Source organism: Heteronotia binoei, chromosome 4, assembly GCF_032191835.1.
Source record: "Heteronotia binoei isolate CCM8104 ecotype False Entrance Well chromosome 4, APGP_CSIRO_Hbin_v1, whole genome shotgun sequence".
Lineage (NCBI taxonomy): Eukaryota > Metazoa > Chordata > Lepidosauria > Squamata > Gekkonidae > Heteronotia > Heteronotia binoei.
The window spans coordinates 78298283-78320044 of NC_083226.1; the positions used below are offsets into that span (position 1 = coordinate 78298283).

Sequence of the window (21762 nt, forward strand, 5' to 3'; positions counted from 1 at the left end):
GATACTACTGAGCTTATACTATGTTATATTTATAGCTGCCAATTATGTTTGTTTGTTGGGGGTGTGTGTTATTGATTCTAATATTATATATATATATATATATATATATATATATATATATATATATATATATATATATATATATATATATAATTGTTTACTTAGTCATTTTTATTCTTCGTAATCAGATTGGAGATATAGCTATTGATTATATTGTATTTGCTTTTATTAATTTCAATAAAATATTTTGAAAATGGAAAAAAAGTTCCCATATTCATTTATAGTTAAGTATTATTTTATCCACCCAGTACTTATATCCATGGATCATATACTTTCATAATATTACTTTTAATGTTTTACCACCTTGTTTGACAATACCATCAAGCTTCACCTTTAAGATAAACCCTAATAGCCCTAAAACCTCTTTTTAACCTTTTGTAACTACATTTTTCTCCTTATCAAATTTAAATTCTCTTATGTCACACAAGTATTAGACTTTCATTTTGAATGTAAAATTCATAGATCCCTAAAGATTCTAATTCATTGATAATAAAAGTACAAATAAATGAAAAATCCCATAATCTTTTACAAACCCTTATATCCTCCCATTTTTAACATCACCATCAAAAACATATTTAAACAGCAAATCAGAACCCTTTTAACAAGGCTTTAAAGACCCTTTACCATTTAAATGTTTACCTTATAAAATTTAATTTCCCTTATATCACCTGGTTTTCTAAACCTTAATTTTGAATTTAAGAATCATAAATCCTTTAAAAATCAGAAATCCAATTCAGTTTGAAAAATATTAATCCCAAAATTTTATGCTGATTAGATTGTGCAGTCTTATTATCTCTTCTTTTTGAAGGTCTGCCAGGTTTTAATCCTCTTGATTCTTGCAATAGTCCTGCAGTTTTTTAATGAGTTGGCAAATTTCTGCCTTCTGTTTCTCACTAGCTCCACAGAAATGACAGGAACAATGTCAAGGTAATTGTCCCAGTTCTCTATCTTGATGGCTTGTGGTTTCTCTTCCTCTTGCAAAAATGTGTTTTCCTCTTCCATTTTAGGTTTAAGCAGCCCATTCTCAAACAGTTGCATTTCTGCCTTTTCTGACTCATATGCTAGATTTTGTACTCCTTGGAATGTTTGTTCCTGTGTATTTTCTGGTTTATTACACTTATTGAGAAGTTTTTGTATCCGATCTACTAAAAGATTCGCTAAGAGACCAATTTCCTGCTATATAGGGAGCATAGCAGTGGTAAGATCTTTTTACAGTTTAAAACAATTTTATTAGTTTGCAATATATTGTTATAGTATTCTTGGAAAAAAATAAAAAAATAATACAAATTGAAAACAATACATCACACTTCTCCCCCCTTTTTCTCCCTCCCCTTTTCTTGACCTCCACCAATGTTTACTTAAAATTATAAAAAAAACCCCCCAAAAACAAGGTAACGTAACAAATCAAGGATCTCCATTTTACAACTTTATAACAATAAGGAAAAAATAAAAACAAGAAATAGGAAAAGTTAACTCTATAAGTTCATCTTCATTTTTCTCCTTTAACGCAAAGAAAGAAGAAATTTTCCCTTCATAGACTTTAGTCCATTATTCCACCACACTTCAGCTATTATCAAAAATCACTAAATGTCCCTTTACTTTCCATTGTTTTTCAATGTAACTTTGAAATTTCTCCCATTCCTTTCTGAACTTTTCCAAATCATTGTCTTTTAAGATTCTTGTAAGTTTGTCCATTTCACTTCATGACATAACTTTTAAAATCCAGTCCCATTTTTCTGGTATTTTATCTTGCTTCCATAACTGTGCATATAATGTCCTTGCAGCTGAAAGCAGATACCACACCATCGTTCTATCTTGTTTCGAAAAGCTTTTCATTTGCAATCCCAACAAAAAAGAGTCTGGAGACCTCTTGATGTCATAACCTAAATTTTTTGACATTTCTTTCTGAATCATTTGCCAAAATTGTTTTGCTTTTTCACAAGTCCACCACATGGTAAAAAGATCCTTCATGTTTTTTACGTTTCCAATATCTGTCTGACACCTGATTATTCATTTTTGCCAGTTTCTTAGGTGTCATGTACCATCTATACAGCATTTTAAAACAATTTTCTTTAATGTTGTAATATGTCGATATCTTCATAGAGTTCTTTCATAAATACTCCCAAGATTCCATTTGTATTTCTTTGTTAAAATTGATTGCCCATTTATCATTTGAGATTTAACTACTTCATCTTCTGTAGACCACTTCAATAGTAATTTATAAATCCTTGAAATCAACTTTTCATTAACCCCCAACAGCATTCTTTCCAATTCTGTTTGCTCCTGTCTTATACCTTTATTTTTAATGTCCTGTTCCACCAAGCTCTTAATTTGTTGTAGTTGAAACCAATTATATTTATATTGTAATTCTTCAGCTGATTTTAATTCGACCTTTCCTCCATGTATTTTTAATAGTTGGTTATATGTTAATCACATCCCTTCATCTGTTTCTGAGGATAATTTTATTACTTCAGTTGGCACAATCCATAGTGGCTTTCTCTCATCACCATATTTTTTATATTTTAACAAAGTACTTAGCAGATTTCTTCTTATATAATGGTGTGAGAAAAAACCATCCATCTTATTTTTCTCATAAAACATATAAGCATGCCAACCAAAAATATTTCCATGGCCTTCTAAAACCAACAGTTTCTTATTTAATAACGTCATTCATTCTTTAATTCATACCCAACACACTGCATTATAATACAGTGTGATCCGGTACATGATACAGTTAGATCCGGTAACTGGAAACCTCCCCTTTCTTTTGCATCGGTTAAAATTTTCATTTTGATCCTTGGTTTTCTCCCTGCCCATACAAATTCTGAAACTTTTCTTTGCCATTTACTAAATTGTTTATTTTTTTTTCACGATTGGAATTGTTTGAAATAAGAACATAATTCTTGGTAGAACATTCATTTTAATTGCAGTGATTCTGCCCAGCAATTTGTTCCATTTTATCAAATCTTCATCAATTTTCCGCCAAAGCTTTTCATAATTATTTTTATACAAATCTATATTTTTCATGGTAACTATTTTTTGCAGATGCAGAGAAGGCCTTTGACAATCTGAATTGGGATTTTATGTTCACAATGATGGAGAAATTGGGATTAGAAGATTTTATAAGAATGGTTAGGGCGATATATATCTCAGTTTTCTGTAGCAAATCTTCATTTATTCTTCATCTCCTAGTCTTTTTCACACACTTTGCCAACCACATCAATGGATTATGATCAGCCCCAACTTTAGGAAGAATCTCTATTTTTTTCGTCATAAATCCAAGATCTTTTGTAGTCCATAACATATCAATTCTTGAGTAAGAGTTATGCCTAGCTGAAAAAAATGTGTAATCATGCACTTTAGGATTGAATTTCCTCCATATATCTTCTAAACTTTTTTGTTTCACTAAGTCAAAAAATGACTTTGGTAATTTCTCCTCCTTATTTCTTTTCCCTGATCTGTCCAAATCATTAATTATTGTTCCATTGAAGTCTCCCATTACCATTATTTGTTCATAAGTCACTTGGTCTAATTGTTGCAGAATGCCTTTAAAGAAGGAATCTTTTGCCCCATTTGGGGCATGCAGTCCCAACAACAATGTCCTTTTATCATTCATCGTCACTTCCACAACTAGATATCTTCCTTCATTGTCTTTAAAAATCAATTTTGGATCCAGTTCCTGTTTAACATAAAAAATCACTCCCCTTTTTTTCTCCTTAGCCAAGGAAAAAAATTCCTTACCCAATTGTTTGTTCCATAAAAATTTATAACCCAATAGTTTAATATGTACTTCTTGTAAACAGATTATATTACATTTTTGTTTCTTGATCCAATGAAACGTAGCCTTTCTTTTTTGCGGTGAAGTTAGTCCATTTACGTTCCAAGATATTAATTTGTAATCCATAACGATTCTTCTTTTATTCTGTATCCCCAAATCTCACATTTTCTTCAAAAAATCTCCTCAATTCTTGTACATTTGTAATTGTAATCCTCTTTCCTCCGTGTTCAAAACTTAGACCTTCAGGCAGTATCCATCTGTATCTCACTTCATTCTCCTGCAGCTTGTCAGTTACTTTTTTGTATAGTCTTCTGTCATTTATAACCTTACCTGGCAACTCTTTCATAATTCTTACTCTGCTTCCATCAATTTCCAATGTTTTTTCAAATTGTTTTTTAAGATCTTTCCCACCATGTCTCTTGAAATAAATTTTATTACCACATCTCTTGGTAATTTATTTTTTTTGGCAAACAATGAATTGACCCTGTATATGTAATCATAAAGATAGCTAGATTCATCAGGTTCTATCTCCTAAAACTCAGCAATAGTACTTATTATATATGTCTTTAAATCAGCTCCATTCTCAGGTACTCCTCTCAGACGTATCTGATTTTCCATTAACTTACAGTCTTGCAGAACTACTTTCTCCTGCAATTTGTTAATCATGGAATCTTGATCCTTCACCTTATTTTCAACCACATGTACTTTATTTAATGTTGCTTGTGAATCCTTTCTGAGATCCTCAATTTCTTTTTAAATTTCTGTCTTCACCACTTCTGCACTTGTTTCAATATCTTTTTTTAGTTCTTTAATTAATTGCTTCTTATTGTCCTTTATTAGATCGTTCATCACTTTGACCAATCTTGCCTCCATAGCATCCAGTTGATGTTGTATTTTAGGCATTATGCCTTCCTCAAGTGCACCAGTCCTTGCACGTGTCTGTTTTGGTGCTGGCTTATGATCAGACATTGATATTTTCCCACTACCAAAATAGGCTCCTAAGTTGATCTCACCAAATTCAAATTAAACCATAGGATCTTATAGATTAGGAAATGCCCTTTTCAATAAGCCCAAAATCACCATTCTCAGGGCTTCCTCAGTCAAAATATTATTTTTTAAAGTTTTAAAAATGCACAAAATGGCATCCGCAATTTTTCACTCTTTTGAAAGTTTTTTCCTTTTTCACCAAAAAGCCACCAAAATTAGTTCCAATGTTATAATCCAATATGTTTCACTTTGTAATAATGATATCTGCCGGCTCCACTAATTTTTAAAGTCTCATTCTTTTTTCTTGAATATTTAAAATTTTTTACCTTCCTTTAAGGGCCACCGCAATTTCTCTATGGTTTTCAAGTCCTAGTGAAGGCCAGGAGGTTTGAAAGTTCCCTTCTTCTAATGGCTCCTTCCTGCTTTTCTTGCCACGAAGTCACGTTCTCAATGATTGAGAGATCTCGCGATACTTGTATGACGCCACTTCCTGTGACGTCTTCCAGTTCAGCAACTCAGTGGGGTTTTTTTGCAGAAACCGGAAGTATTCCAAACAATAATTGTTTTTCGTCTTTTAACTTTGCTTCTTAAATTCCAAAAGTCCTGAAATTACCCCCTTCTCTTCTTTACAACTTTAGAGTATTGTAGTTAAGTCCAAATCTTAATCTTTATCTCAAATAATATTGATTTTAGTCCCGGAATGATAGATACCTTGCAGTATATCCTTCTTAACACCATTCTTGCCAGAGACAAATATTTACATATTAAAACAGCTCAAAGAAAGCTTGAATCATGATGAATTTAAGTCAATTTAATGACCACGGAAATCCTCTTTAGACGCTGGAATGCGATTCTTCCCCGGGGACTCTTCAAAGCCTACAAGGAACCCCACTGGGACTCCTCATCAACCAAAGTAAATCCCCTCAGAATTTTCCTGAGCACGTCTTGGCCTCTTCCCTCGCTGAGAAAAGTAGGCAGCAGGCGTTGGTGTCACCTTCTCTACCCAGAACAGAGGCTCCGGTCTGCTCCTCTTGAGAGAAGTGGCTCAACTCTCCATGTTCCAACTCCGGAAGTTGCAGCGGTAAGATCTTTTTGAATAGTTTCACCATCTGCTTAAAATACCATCTTCTCTATGGTATAACTCAGTCCCATAACAAAATCAGTTAAGACCAGAGAATCCATTCAAAATTTCCCCAGTTGACAAGTTCTTCCATATTTTTGTTCATAAATTTATCTTCTTCTGGATTCCAGTTAAACTTATTTCAGTCCAAATAAAATCCAAAATAGATTTCTCACATATAGAATCACATTCAGTCTTTTATTGTATTGTATTAAAAATCCAGTTTGTACTTGTTTGATTTTAAACCAAAGCAATCATTATATATATGATCAATCCAAATTCTTCTTCTGTTTTTTTTTAAATATTAACAGTAATTAAAAGTTGGTTGTTTTTGAGTTTGAAAGCCAATCTTCTGGGGGGGGTTTTTGGGAGGGGGGTGGAATTCTGAGTTCTCCTTCCCCCGTTTCCAAACAGTTGAGTTTGGAATTATAGTGAAACTTAAGTTGATGGATAACATGCAAAAGTAAACTTACTTGAAAGGTATTTCTTCTGTGATTATAGTGGAAAAGTGCTTGAAATCAATTTATTTTAATGTCTGGCAGTCACAACTGTGCCACTTCAAAATGGCGATTACAGTGGTGAGGCTTCAGGGCAGACAAAAGGAAACCCAGGGTTCAGCCACTGCTAAACCACTGAGCCACTTGTTGGGAAGGGCGGGATATAAATAAATAAATAAATAAATAAATAAATAAATAAATAAATAATAAAATCCCTGGATTTTGTCATGCCCAATGTTTCAGAGAACCCTCTTTTTGGGTCTCCTTGGGAATCCAGATTGCTGGACCCCCTCAATCTGTGCAATTCAGGAGGGGAGGTTGCAGGAGCGAGGTCTGCAATTCCCCCTCCCCCTGATCTTGTTGTGCTGAAACTGGAAGTCTCGGGTAGCCATTTGTTTATTTTCTGGTAAGGAAAAGCTTGTTGCTGCTGCCTTGCAAATTGTGCAATGGCAGCAACAGTTCCAAGTATTCTCCCTCTGCTAGTACCTGCACTGACAAGCTGTGCAAATAGAACAGCCTTAAAGAAATTTTTAACTCAGATTGTCAGTAAATATTCAGGCTGGCTGTTCAACCATATTGCTTGTTGAATGAGTTTATTCCGATATCTTTCTCTCAGGCTAACTTATCTTAGGCCTCATATTAACACAAGGCTGGTTAGGCAAAAGGGCTACTGTGCATGACTCTGGTAACTACTTCTGAAATGGATGAAAGCTGGAGATAGGTGAGGCAGACTCACAGTGCATTCCTAATTAGTTACACTATTCTAAGACCATTAACTACAGTGGACTTACAATGGTATAACTTTGTTTACGATTGCCCTGTTAATCCTAGCAGCTGTCAATTTTGCATCACCATCACTGAGGACTTTGTGAAGATACCTGCACCAGCTATTGGAATAAGCTCACCAGCCATGGTGGGATGGCTGCAGCAGAGCCAGTTGAAGTTAAATCCAACTAAGTCGGATGTCCTGTGCCTGAGTCAAGCTGGGGTAGGTCCATGCACCGAACTCCCAGCCTTGGGCGGTGCTGTTTTAGTGCTGACCCAACAGGCGAAGAGTTTGGGGTGATCCTGGATGCTTCACTTTCTATGGAGGTCCAGGTCATGGCAGCTGCCGGGTCTGCCTTTTACCACCTACAGCAGATCGGACAGCTAGCACCATATCTATCCCCCTAAGACCTGGCCACAGTGACCCTTGCAATGGTCACTTCCAGGCTAGGTTACTGTAACTTGCTCTATATTGGCTTGCCCTTGAAACTGATCCAGAAACTGCAGCAGGTGCAGAATGCGGCAGTTCTCCTGCTGATAGCATCACCTATATGGGTGAGCATATGGTCGGAGCGCCATGGCTTGCACTGGCGGCCTATAAAATTGATCTGTTTCAAGGTGTTTTGACTTTTTTTTTAACTTAAATTTGTATTCTTTTCAAAAAATTTATCATTAACAACTCAGAGTTAATATGACATAATACACATTTTCATATACGAAGAAAATAACATAAAATAAATAAATAATAAATAAATAAAACTAAGGCATATACAAATACCAAAACTAAAAAAACAACAACAGCCCAGTACAGAAAATTTCAATGACAGCTTTCACTTTTCCATAATCTCCTTAATACAAGACAAAGTCTAGGTATTTTTTTGGCATTTTACATTTTTTGGAAGATGTTTCATTTATGAATTTTAAAAAAACATACAATTTTTCTGTGAAATTATCCCCTATCTTGAAGTTTTCACTGAGTAGAAGTTGTGAAGCTATTTTATCTTGGATGACAATGTCCCATAGCTTTTGGAACCACAAAGTTAAAGACAGAATTCTCCCTGATTTCCAGAGTTTTGCCAGTATAATTTTTCCTGCTAATATTAATAATATCAATTCCGCTTTTTGAGGAGAGAAGGTATTTTGTGACCAGAGATTTAATAATACAGATTCTGGGGTATGAGGTATTGATACTTTAACTATGTCCTCTATTTTGCTTGGAACCATATTCCAGAAGGCTTGGATCTTTTGACAAGACCACCAGCAGTGTTTAAATGTTCCTATTTCACCGCAACCCTTCTAGCAAAGTGGATTAGAACTCAGCTTAGCCCTACATGGAGAATGCGGAGTCAGATACCACCGGGAGAAAATTTTATACTGCTGTAACTTAAACAAAGTAGATTTGGATTTGAACAATGGTGAAGTCCAAAGACCTGACCACTGCTCCTCTGTTAACTGTAACTCACAGTCTTTGTGCCATGAATTCTGTTGTGTTGTGAGATTTGCCCATTTTCTTTTTATTCAATAGTAAATAAATGATGGAAACAACCCCTCTCATATGTGTGTTTTCCTGTTGAACAAGCTTTTCAAAGGTGTTAAGTTGGTTGTTTAAAGGAGTGACCGGAATTATTTAAGACATCACGGACTTGATGATATTCATACCAAGGGATCTTGAGCTTAAATTTAGATTCTAGCTGATTGAGTGAGCATAAATGGCCATTAATGCTGACATCAGAGAGTCTAAGAATATTGTTTTGCCTCCAGAATTTAAAATTTGAAACAGAAAGCCCTGGCAAAAACCAAGGTTGGCCCAGAAAAGACATTATTGGCATTCAAGGTTGCACCAAATAAGTACGGTTTTTGTCCCACATCTCTAAAGTAAATTGTAAAAAAGGATTATCTAAAAGAGTCTTTTTCCTGTCGGCCTTGGACTTAGGGTGACCATAATGTCTGAAGGCCAGCCAGGGACACCTTTTGGGGGGGGAAGGTAGGGGTGCGCGTGCGCGGAGCGCGCGTGCGTCACCGGAAACAGGAAGTGACATCACCTCCAGTGACGTTATGCCACCGCCGGAAACAGGAAGTGACGTCACTTCCGGTGACGGCACTTCCGGTGATGTCATGCCACCGCCGGAAACAGGAAGTGACATCACTTCCTGACATCATTTCCCCCCCCCCACGCCACCTGCCGGAAACAGGAAGTGACATCACTTCCTGTGACATCATTTCCCCCAAATGACATCATTTCCCCCAAATGCCACTGCCGGAAACAGGAAGTGACTTCACAGCACTTCCTGTGACGTCCCCAAAAATCCCCCAAATATCACCGCCGGAAACACCAAGATTATTTATAGAGAGGGAAAGAGGGAAGTAAAGTTAAATGAAACTCTTTTTTTACTTTTTTCAAAGTGAGAAGACTAGAGAGAACGGGTTCCATGCTGAGAAGCCAGTCAGATTCCAGTGAGATTCCAGTGAGACTGTGCTGCATAATGCAGCCTATTTATTTTGTCCTGTTTGCTCTGTTGGCTCTATCTGCGCCACCTTCATCACTTTCGGGGTGTGGATCCCCCAGTGGGGTGGTCTCCCGACTCCCTCCGCCGGCTGTTTCTGATAGCCCTGCACCCCCTCTTTCATTTGATATGTGTCCCGTGCGGGTGCCACCCTCCCGCCGGGAGATGCCGCAAAATGAGCCCCCTTGAGGCTTATGGCGGCAGGGCTCGGGGGAAGCGAGCTAGACTGCTGTTCTTTTGAGGGGTTATAGAGTGTTTCGAGCCCGTCCCTGTGGCATCGGTCCCATCGTTGTGGGACCCAGGAGGCCGGCGCAGCGGCACGCCAAAGCAGCCTGTCACTAATAACACAGGTCGAGATGCAGGACAGGAACCCGGAAGTGACCGACAGGCTGCTTCAGTGTGCTGCTGCACCGGCCCCCTGGGCCCCTACCTGGCTTGTTAGCCTTCCGTAGGGCCTGTAAAATGGAGCTGTTCCACCAGGTTTTTGGGTGAGGCGGCGGGCATATATTCATTAGTTCGGTTGGCCTCCCCTACTGTATTATCCTACTGCACTGATTTGTTGCACTGCTTGGACTATCCTGTTGTACTGAACATTGTTATTGGTTTTTATTATGACGCTGTGATTTTATTGTGATTTTATTATTGTACTCCACTCTGAGCCTCCACAGGGGAATGGGCAGAATATAAATAAAATAATAATAATAATAATAATAATATCTGCTCCAAATAAGAGTTTCTCAGATGACTCACTTTTGTGCAACTGTTCTTTTTTCCATTTTTCTGTTATTTTACTCTTATCAAACTTCAGGCTCAATATTTTTTGTTGTAGCCACATGTGTTTATTTACAACTTTGTGAAATGTCCCATTCATTTATAGTTTTAAATACTTTTTTTTGTGTGTGAGGGTAACAAAGGTTATAGCTGAACATGGCAACATCTCAAGGTGCTATAAGGTTCCCAAACCCCAGACCCCAGTCCACGGACCAGTACCGGTCTGTGGCCTGTTAGCAATCGGGCTGCCACTGCCTGCCCTCCACCCCCCGCTATCACTCCCCCCGCCCTTCGCAGCACCGCAACGCAGCGCCATGCTCTGTCACCCCACCCTGCATGATGAGGCTTGGCTCCCCACCACTGCCAGGGCCCATCCCCTCCCTTCCTCCGTACCATGCTCCACCCCACTCCTCCACCCACGTGATCAGAGGAGGCTCGGAGTCAGCCCTACCCACTTCAACAGGGCCCAGACTGATTCTAAGTTGTTTGAAGAGCAGGCCGGAGGAGAAGGAATTTCGCCCCTCCCTCACTTCTGGAAGTTAAGGTGGAGGGATAAGCCTCCTTCAGCGCCCTTTTCAAACAACTTATAATCAGCCCGGGCTCTGCTGAAGCAGGTAGAGCTGCTCCCCCCTGGCGCAATCAGAGGGGCGTCACAACGAGGCTTGGGTCACTTCAGCAGGGCCTGGGCTAATTCTAAGTTGTTTGAATAGCGTGCTGAAGGAGGCTCCCCCCTGACTTCCTACAGCCTGCTCTTCAAACAACTTAGAATCAGCCTGGGCCCTTTCGAAGTGGGTAGGGCCAACTCCAAACCTCTTCTGATTGCACGGGTGGGGGAGGGGGGCAGAGCATGGCATGACACTGGGGAAAGGAAGGGAGGAGATGGGCCCTGGTGGTGGCAGGGAGCCTAGCCTCGTCATGCGTGTGTGGTTGACAGAGCGCAGAGCCGCATTGAGGTGCTGCAAAGGGCAGGTGGGGGCAGAGCATGGCACAGTGCTGCGGAAGAGAAGGAAGGGGGCGGGGCGTGGTGGTGGTGGCAGCAGAAAAACTGGTCCCTGGTGCCAAAATGTTTGGGGACCACCGTGCTAGAGAAACACATCCTGATTCAGCAGTTCCTTGCATGTGCTAGAGCTCTGTGTGTGCAATGGAAGTCTGACTGGATTCTGTGAGGCCCATTTTTGCTGAAATAAGCCAAGAAGGATGTAGTCTGCTGTGGATCCCCAGAACTGTTCTGCTCATTTGTGTGAGTCATTAAGAATTAAAGACTGGCATGTGCATTTATTGGATATAAACAGACTCAGATCCTCCTTGGAGATGTAACTTATCTGAATGTCTAAAAACAGAACAGATAAATATAGTAGGGAATAGAAATATTTATAGTAGATGTTCCTCACCTTAGACATTTGTCTTATTAAAACCCACTGTTGAAATCTAGGAACTGCTAGGTCAGAACAGATCATATAGACCAGGGTTTCTGAAACTTTTCTTTCCTGTGGCCCGGTTATTTTTACACTTCTCCTTCATGGCCCACTTAAAATTTGGGGGTGGAGCCAAGAGACTTTGGGGGGTGGAGCCAGAAGACAGGAATGATGTCATTTTCTGTGGTGTCACGAGCCAAGTGATGTCACTTCTGGGGCATACTGAACCAAAACTCCACCCTTTCCTGTGATGTCACTTCCAGGGCACTCCCCCAAACCTGCCTCTTCTTTTGAAGTAACTTCATTTTCAGAAAAATCTCTCTGAAACTCATGCTGAGCCAAAATGGGGGTGGAAAGTGGGTGGTCCTCTCTTTCCACTCCCACATCTGCATGCACCTATCTGTTTGTGTGTTCTTCTGCAGCTTGCAAGCACTCCTAATGCCCATGTTCAGTTGTCTGCACCACCTACACACCCCTTCCTCAACAGCACTGGCCAGTGTATGCAGTTGGGAGTGCTGTTGCCATTGCCATCAGGAATGCCAACACTGTGTACCACCCACACTGGGCCCCGGCAACTGCTGAAACATTTAGTAGGCCCTTCCTTCAGCTGCTACTACTGTGAAAGGTAGCAGAGAATTATACTGCAATTAATGAATTAATTTCCACTTATATGAAGTTCATACAAACTTTTCTGTAGTTACAGCAAAAAGGATATTTATGAGGGGCCTGCAGCTTTTTATTGGCTGTGTTTCCCATGCCTTTAAAAGCAACCTGTTGTGCAGATATTTAGCCAGTGAACTTCTTTCATCCTTTTTAATATCTACTGGAGGAGTTTAATTTTGGTGTCAGACAGTTGTTAAAAGCAGGACCAGTAAAATGATGCCAAGTTCATAGTACCATCACTTCCAGTGCTGTTGAGATATACTGCAGTAATCTCCAATAATCTCTTTCTGCCCCTCACCTTTCTGTCCCACACCTCTCACTCTCAGTCACTCACACAGAAATCTCATAAAAAGGCCACCTGGCTACAACTGGGGGTGCCAACTTTTCATTGGCAGAGCTCCTATGTCTGCAACAACAATATGATGAACAGAAAAGTTTCATCCAGTAAAAATGGAAGGAAAGAAAGAAAGAGAAAGGGAAAGAATTAAATGGAAGGAGAGGAAAAGAAGACATGGAAAGAAAGAAGAGTAGCTGTGTTGGATCAGGCCAATGCACTATCCAGTCCAAAATTCTCTCATACAATGCCCCAAAAGCACCAGAATGTCCACCAGTGAGGCCAGGGCACTAGAAGCCTTCCCACTGTTGCTTCCCCCCCTCCCAGCACCAAGAATACAGACAGAGCATCACTTGCAGGGAAAGAAAGAAAGAAGGAAGGGGGTGGGGAGAGAAAAAAAAGCCTTCCTCACCATCAGATGACCTCAGCCAGCAACAGTTCTGCCCAGGGGTCGTTTGGTAAAAAAAATAGCTACTGGAATGCCCACTCCCTGCCCCTCCTGGCTGAAAAAAACACACACACCCTTCTTTGCTGCCCATGCCTCCTGGGGAAATCTCTTCAAAAGAGCATACTGTAAGGCACATGAAAGCTCATACCTTGAAGAACACTTCATGGGTCTAAAGTGCCAGTAGACACCAGTTTTTCTCTTAAACACTGGGAAGGGGGGAGAAGGAAGGAGAGGCAGCCCATCTCCTCTCTGCACAACACAGAGACGGAGGAAGGAAGGAAGCCAAACAGAGCTTAAGCTTTGCAGCCTGTGTCAGTCTTCAAGGCTAGCTTTTCTCTGCACAACAGAGAAATGGGGGAAGGAAGGAAGCAGAGCAGAGATCATGCTTTGCTGGGGGCAGGGCTAGCTTTGGCTTTTCTTGTGACCTGGTAGTAAGGCTTCCGTAGCCCAGTACCAGGTCACGATCCTGCAAATGGGAAACACTGATATAGCCATCTTCAGAATAGATGTAGGTCATTCAGGCTACACAAGGCAGTTTTATTTGGGAAGTATTTTGGGGGCCAAGGAGAAGCAGTGTGAAAACTTTTTAAAAATCTAAATGTTCTTATTAAACTGCCATAAATTGTGCTGCAATAAACAGTTAAATAGATACTACCACCTTTTTGAGAAAGAAGAAAATAAGAAGAGGCAAGACTGAAAATTATTACCAATGGGTTAAAAAAAAGACAAAAGTACTCCTTCCCCTTTTGGCACAATGTGTAATTAAGAATTTACTGGCCCAATATGGTGATGGACATCATCTTAGATGGCTTCAGGGTGAATATGTCTATCAACAGTAGTTAGCCATGAGAGCTAAATGGAACCTTCATGTTCAGAGGCAGTCTTCTGATAATGGCTCATCTCTTGCAGTGTCATTCTTGTTAGCATTCTACAATGTGCTGCAGAACCAGATGTTTTGCATTCCTTTTACCAAGCTTAAAAATATCCTCCTTCAGCTTTCAAGTATCAAAAACTGAGAGCATACAAGTCTTCCCTGGAGGTTTTATTAGTTAAAAATCTACTATGTAAAGTCAGAATGGGAAAGCATTTTTTAGCCATTTCTGGCACATTTCCTGGCATGCATCCTGTCTCACTAATGGGGTCCACTGTGGCTGCCATACATAGAATAAGAACAATTATATGAATTACAGGTCCTGGAATTACTCTCCTCCTAATGTGTGCTAGTCATTACAAGCAATTAAAGTTTGGCGCATGCGGTTGCATGGATATAAGCAACCTCTGTTTCAAGTAGCCCTTGGAGGTGTACTTACCTGAATTCCTAAGGAAGGGAACACCTGCTTATGCAGCAATGGCACTGCAGTTTCTCAATGAATGGTATTCCTAGAACTGCTATTTACATTATGCAAAAAAAAAAAATTAGCCACATGTTTACTTTAAACCTGAACAAAAATTTCTGGTCTCCAACAAAAATTTGATTAAAATATTACCGAAAGTTAATTATTAGAGTGTAAGTAAGAAAATATGTTCATAAGAAACATTGGCAAGCTTTAATAGAAGGCAAAGAATTATGATTGTTAAAATAAAAATGGATATTAAAGAATCTAAGCTGAAAATACTGTCACCAAATTAATTTTTCCCAGTCTGATGAAGCATGAAGGAATTATTTCAGGTGTAACCAGAATGTCTGTACTGCTATCTTCTAACTAATCAGGACTAGAAACTTCCTTTTCCATAGGATCATCCTCATTATGATCCAGGCTTTAAACCATGGATTGCTCATTCCAATGATGTCTTATTGCTGTTTTTAAAGCCCTTTCAAAACTACTATAGAATAGAATGGCTTGTTCATGAAGCCAATTCCTTTCATTAGATTTTTTTGGGTCATATGGTAAATGTCCCATTTGCCTCAATTATATTTTAAACTGTGAGATTTCTTTAATCACCAGGCTTTCCAGAGACCAGAGTCACAGGGATGGTCTTCCCCAACTTTGCCATTAAATTTTTGCCCAGTCAGTCAGAGATGGAACAATGGTTTCTGCACAATGGTGATGCTGTGAGATTTGTGCCCAAATCTATATTCCTCCCATTGGAATGATGTCTCCACTACAGAGAGAGGGGCATCCATGTTACATTGCCTTCTCTCTTTTTTTTTACAGTTATTATACATGGTGTACAGTTTGGAAGTTACTAATTAATAGGACAATACTAACATTTTTGGCATAATGTAATTTAATGGAAGTATCATGGGACAGACATTAACCTGTTCCCCAGGTTTTATGTATGCAGTTTTGACATTATCCTTGGAAGTTTCTTCTTGATTTAAAATAGCATGAGCAGACAGTAACTCTCTAAACATCTATCAGTCTTCAGGATTCCAGGAATCTTTGGTAACAACAATGACTTGAAGGTTGTGGGATTACATGTAGGACTGTTAGCACAGAGAATATGGAGCACAATAAGGGAAAAAATATCTCCCAGTATTCTTAAGGGATGCCATTTTGTCATTTTGCCATTTTGACATTATCCTTGGAAGTTTCTTCTTGATTTAAAATAGCATGAGCAGACAGTAACTCTCTAAACATCTATCAGTCTTCAGGATTCCAGGAATCTTTGGTAACAACAATGACTTGAAGGTTGTGGGATTACATGTAGGACTGTTAGCACAGAGAATATGGAGCACAATAAGGGAAAAAATATCTCCCAGTATTCTTAAGGGATGCCATTTTGTCATAGCCCATCTCCTCTAGATAGTCCTTGTTTAATACCCCACCCCAATTTAGTATAACTATGAATTTGCACAGGTCAGACTGAGATCTGTGAGATCAAGGTTCAAACAAGTTGATGGGGTGTGAACTGGCAGAGACTGACCAAGAGAGAGATCTTGGGGTTATGGTAGATAACTCACTGAAAATGTCGAGACAGTGTGTGATTGCAACAAAAAAGGCCAATGCCATGCTGAGAATTATTAGGAAGGGAAATGAAAACAAATCAGCCAGTATCATAATGCCCCTGTATAAATCGATGGTGCTCATTTGGAATACTGTGTACAATTCAGGTCACCGCATCTCAAAAAAGATAATATAGCATTGAAAAAAGTGCATAAGAGGACAACTAGAATGATTAAAGCGTTGGAACACTTTCCCTATGAAGAAAGGTTAAAAAGCTTGGGGCTCTTTAGCTTGGAGAATCGTCGACTGAAGGGTGACATGATAGAGGTTTACAAGATTATGCATGGTGTGATGAAAAAGCCCCCTACTTCTCATACATATGGACATCGTGATCACCAGTATGGTTGCCAGGGTGACTGGAGTTTTCACTCTCACACATCTGCTCTAAGAAGTGGACTTTGCTTACAGTTTCTAAGGCTTATGTGGATACTATAAGCCTCAGCTTTGCAGCAGCATTCTACAAATGAGCTGCCAGCTACTCCTTGTGTGCCCAGTCTTGGCCACTGCAGTGGCAGAAGCCACACCTCCATGAACTGTACAGGCAAGCAGTTTCTAGCCTGTTTTCCATGAACCAAGGGCTAACACCACTCGTAGCCATCTTCCTGCCAGACTGGACTTCATTCCTTCATAGTGAAAGGCTCACGTACACACCCTGTGTCACCCTTGGCTCGCAAGCAACCCATCTGCCCCACGAATGGATTAACAGCTCAACTAATGTTCCTGATTGCCGGGCAATACCCTAAACAATAACTCCTGCCCAGAAGATGATGAGAAAAGAGGAAGAACATCTCCTCCATCAACCAAGTCTTTTGTCTTACCCGGGTGATACCTAGGCCAGTATTTGATTCTCTATTATCACCTTTTCAGATAATCCCATTTAACCTTAAGTATCCAGCCATTTCCATTCTTACCCCAGTCTAACACCTTGGAGCCGCCTTAGGCCATATTGCAACTTGGAAGTTTCCAGGTTGCACAGGACTAAGGTGAAGTTCATTGGTTAAAGCTGACACCCAATTGGATGTCACCAAAGGACTCACCATTGGCTCTGCTAATGTCCAGCCTTCATGGTCATCACAGAGCCTCCCATCTCTCCTCCCTGTTACCTCCCAGCCCCTAAGGGGTCTAAGGGAGTCTATTTAACCTCTGACCCAACTCCACTCATGTGTGCATCTAACAGTATCCCAGTTCCGCTGTCTAGATCCATCCCCAATTCTGGCCACAGTTTTGGGTCCATTTCCCCTGTCCTCTTATGTCGCCATTGGAACCTTCCTCGAAGACTACGATGGTAAATATTACCCTGTGTGTCTACCCTTATATGTTCCCCTATCAATCTATCTGTGTTTCTTAGACCTGTGTGAATGTGTGATTGTATTGTATTTTTATCTTGTGTGGAAGAACTATTATTCTAAATAAATCACAATTGGTTTTATTAAATTAGAGTCCTTTTATTGAGCATTACCCTCTGGATGGTTGAGCCTGGTATATATTGGTAAAAAAGATTCCTAGTGAGCCAGGTGCCCACCTAACTAATTCCCCAACCTCGTTTTGAGGGCATTTGGCTTAACAATGGGATAGAGAATGTAGAGAAAGAGGTGCTTTTCTCTCTTTCTCACAAGATGAGAACTCATGGACATTCAATGAAATTGCTGAGCAGTCGGGTTAGAACGGATAAAAGATAGTACTTCTTCATCTAAAGGGTGATTAACACATGGAATTCACTGCCACAGGAAGTGGCGGCTACAAGCATAGCTTTAAGAGGGTATTGGATAAGCATATGGAGCAGAGGTCCATCAGTGGCTATTAGTCACAGTGTATTGTTGGAACTCTCTGTCTGGGGCAGTGATGCTCTGCATTCTGGGTGCTTGGGGGGCACAGTGGGAGGTCTTCTAGTGTCCTGGCCCCACTGCTGGACCTCCTGATGGCACTTGGGTTTTTTTGACCACTGTGTGATACAGAGTGTTGGACTGGATGGGCCATTGGCTTGATCCAACGTGGCTTCTCTTATGTTCTTAAACCCTCACTTTGCCATAGAAACTTCCTGGGTGGTTGTGGGCTACTCTCTCAGCCTAGTCTACTTCATGGGACTGTTGTGAGGATAAAACAGACGTTTTAACAATGTTGTAAGCTGTTTTGGGTCCCCATTGAGAAGAAACCTAGTGTATAAATAAACAAACATTACATCTCTGTTCACTTACAGACTTTACATTGTAAAGTTCTTGCAGTATATAATTTATACATCTAGCAACATTATTTCTCTAGATTCAACTGAGATTTAGCATTACTATGACAGATGACATTCATCTACAGTTTCTTTACAGAAAGGGGGATCACAATATTGCCTCCACATTTCTGCATACATACCATGAAAGTGGGTCTTTCTTTTGTTTTTGCAGAGTGAACAGCCAGTCACCAAAAGCTAGAGGCTTTCTAGAAGTCAGATGACCTCAAAAGTTTACACAAAATAAAGTACAGTTATCATACAAATAACAGCATGAAATGTTGAACTTCATTTATTTCTGAATATCAAGTCTAAAAAGGGAAACTGAGTTTCATTATTCTCCAGAAATACAACACACTGATAAAAATTAAAAAGATCACCAGGAATTTCTTCTGAGCTCCTTGAAAGCACTTCTCACTTGCTTGGAAGCCTGTGTTCTAGTCTCGATTTCAGATTTATCCAGGGCTTTTTTTGTAGAAAAAGCCCAGCCAGATCTCATGTGCATATTAGGTCACACCCCTTGAAGTCACCATTGTTTCACACCGGCCGTTTTTGTAGAGAAAGACCAGCAGGAACTCATTTGCATTTTAGGCCACACCTCCTGAAGTCTAGTCAGCTGGAACTGCATTCCTGCTCCAAAAAAAGCCCTGGATTTATCTGTGTCTTACTGCCCTATCAACTTGTCCCACTCATATGGAAACCAGTCACCTTTTTTCATTCCACTGCATCAATACTTCTTTAGTGCCAGAGACAAAAGTCTTCTGGAATCTTAACAAACTTACAAATTGTCTGTGGCCTAATTTTGGGGGGGGCAGAACCAGCTTAATCAGATGTTGGATAGCAGTCTCTTGACCAAAAAAGCTTAAGCCAGAATGAATGTTAGCTTTTAAGGGTATCACAAGATTCCCCCCCGCCAGTATCCCTCCACCCTGCCCACTCCTGCTGAACCAGAGAGATCTCTGTCCTCAGGATGAGGCTTATCTCTTTCATTCTCTTCCCTCTGGCTTTCAAAAGCACAATTTAAAAACCACTTCCTCCCTGCTGAACTACAGATCCCAGCAGCCTCCTCCAACAATCCCATTGGCCACCAGCTGCAGCCATCCTGCTAGGAGTTTGAAGTGCTGTTTCCCATAAGCACCTATGTGCATGCCCAGAAGACAAAAGATTAAAAAAAACTGCCCCCACCCCACTCTGTCTCCATGGCTGCCATCGCCTGATTGATCAACCATGGGGTGAATGCAAGGTAAGGTGAATTAAGGGGGGGGGGGGGAGAATGTCTGATCAAAACTTTCCGTTTCAAAGAAACCCAGATAAATTAGAGGCAGCTCCAGGGCCTGGTATGCTTGACATCTGTCTGCAGTCAATAATTATCTTACAAGGTCGTAAGCAGTGTTTTGTACACTCAGTTTTTGTTTCAAGTTAAAAGATCCGTTAAAAAAAACATTCCACAGCCAAATACAGAACCAATAAGTTATAATATTTTTATTCATGTTAGAATTTCTATCAGTGTGTGAACATTAATGTTTAGAGAGTTTTTACAATTTCTCACTCATGATTTAAAACTGAGAACCACACTAGATCACAAAATGGTAACTAAAACAGTTCAGAATGACATGAAATCTCACACTCTCTTTAACACTATTAATGTTTTCTTTGTAAAATGGGGCTTATGATGAAAACTGTGCATTGTATTTTTGTTTCAGCAATGTACCAAAGCATAACGGTATCATCATTACATATAAACTCTTTAAAAATATAATTCTGTCAAAAGAATTGAGGACTACTATGTACACTACAAAAATAAATTTTCATATAAATAAATTATATGGCATACTTTTTATCTTTGTAACTGAAACATAAACCCATCCCTGCTAAAACTGGCAGGAAATGAGACCCAGTTTGAATATTTTTTCCTTTTAATTCTTTGCACTAAAAAGCTACAAAATGAGTCCTTAATGTAAATGTTATATACTCTTTTCCTATTTAACATTAGTAAGCATTCTATACAAATAAAAATTCTATTAAGAAGTAAAAACTTAGCTGTAATAGTGTTTCAAATAGAAATAAAATCCCTGCATTGTGTTTGTTATAAACTGGCATGACAAATACTGTAAGAAAACACTCTTATGATACAAAAATATAAATATCAACAACAATAGAGTAAAACAAACAAACAAACAAAAGCCGGCCACTGAGATCCCTCTTTGCCAATGTGACAATAAGAGAAAATGGTCTACACTATGCACCAAGGAGCAGACACAAAAAGGGGGGGGGAGTTCTCTCTCATACACACACAAATACACTCACAGACATGCTTAGGTGGTAAGGCCATTCAGTATCAAATCTCATACTATTTGATCCTTCTCTTCCTTTTTGAAAAAACCACAATGGGCTAGAGTGACTGAACAACAGTTTCCAAAGCAAAATCACTGGGGTATTTTGATCTTTCATGCAAGGTGGCTGGCACATAGGTAACAGGCACTTAGTATCCTGCAGTTCTGTCTTATGGTTTTCAAACCTGAAATTACTACACTCTTGATGCTTAGTTGGGGGGTCTGATGTCTTATTGCCACTAAGACAGGAAACTGGGCCAGCTGGTTCTGTCTTACTGCACATCTATACAGTAGTTTATGCACCACTGAATCTATACGCATCATACCATTTTCCTATCTTTAGAATGTTCCCATTAGCGACATATAAACAACTCTCTAATTCTGAAGCATTTTAAAGAGAGCAGGAAAAAACTCCCAAGCAATTCACACATTACATGGACAAATATGTATGTGACACTCAGTGGACAAGGGGATGACCTAAGGAGAAACATAAACTCCAGTCCCTGAACTAAAATGGCCAATTGTCAAACATCATTTCAAGTCAGTCCAATGTGGCCCACCAGCATCCAATTGTGTGAAATCTGTATTCATCAAACCTGAGCCAAGTTCACATGACCGCCCTCTCTAACACTAAAAGCTGATGATCATATGATGCAAAACTACTTACATCTTTCTAAATCCCTCCTGACCAATGTGCTGGTCTGCAGATGGGGTCATTCTCAATTGCAATGAAATCCCTTTTCTGGATCAGATGTTAAGAACCAACTGGCCAGCTAATCTCTAGAGACGATCCCCGTACAAGAGAAGTCAGGAATTACTGCAGAAGCCTCTGTTAAATTAATGGGAACTGTGTAAGAGCACAGAATGTCATTTCATCAGAGTTCATTCAGAAGTAGTACCTGCTGGACTATGCATTAAAAA

General features: G+C 39.6%; 1 protein-coding gene across 1 annotated transcript in view; it reads right to left on the reverse strand.

Annotated features, from left to right (window-relative positions):
- PTCH1 (patched 1) overlaps positions 1-21762 on the reverse strand; it is a 154235-nt gene that overhangs the window by 13361 nt on the left and 119112 nt on the right. The window lies entirely within an intron of this gene.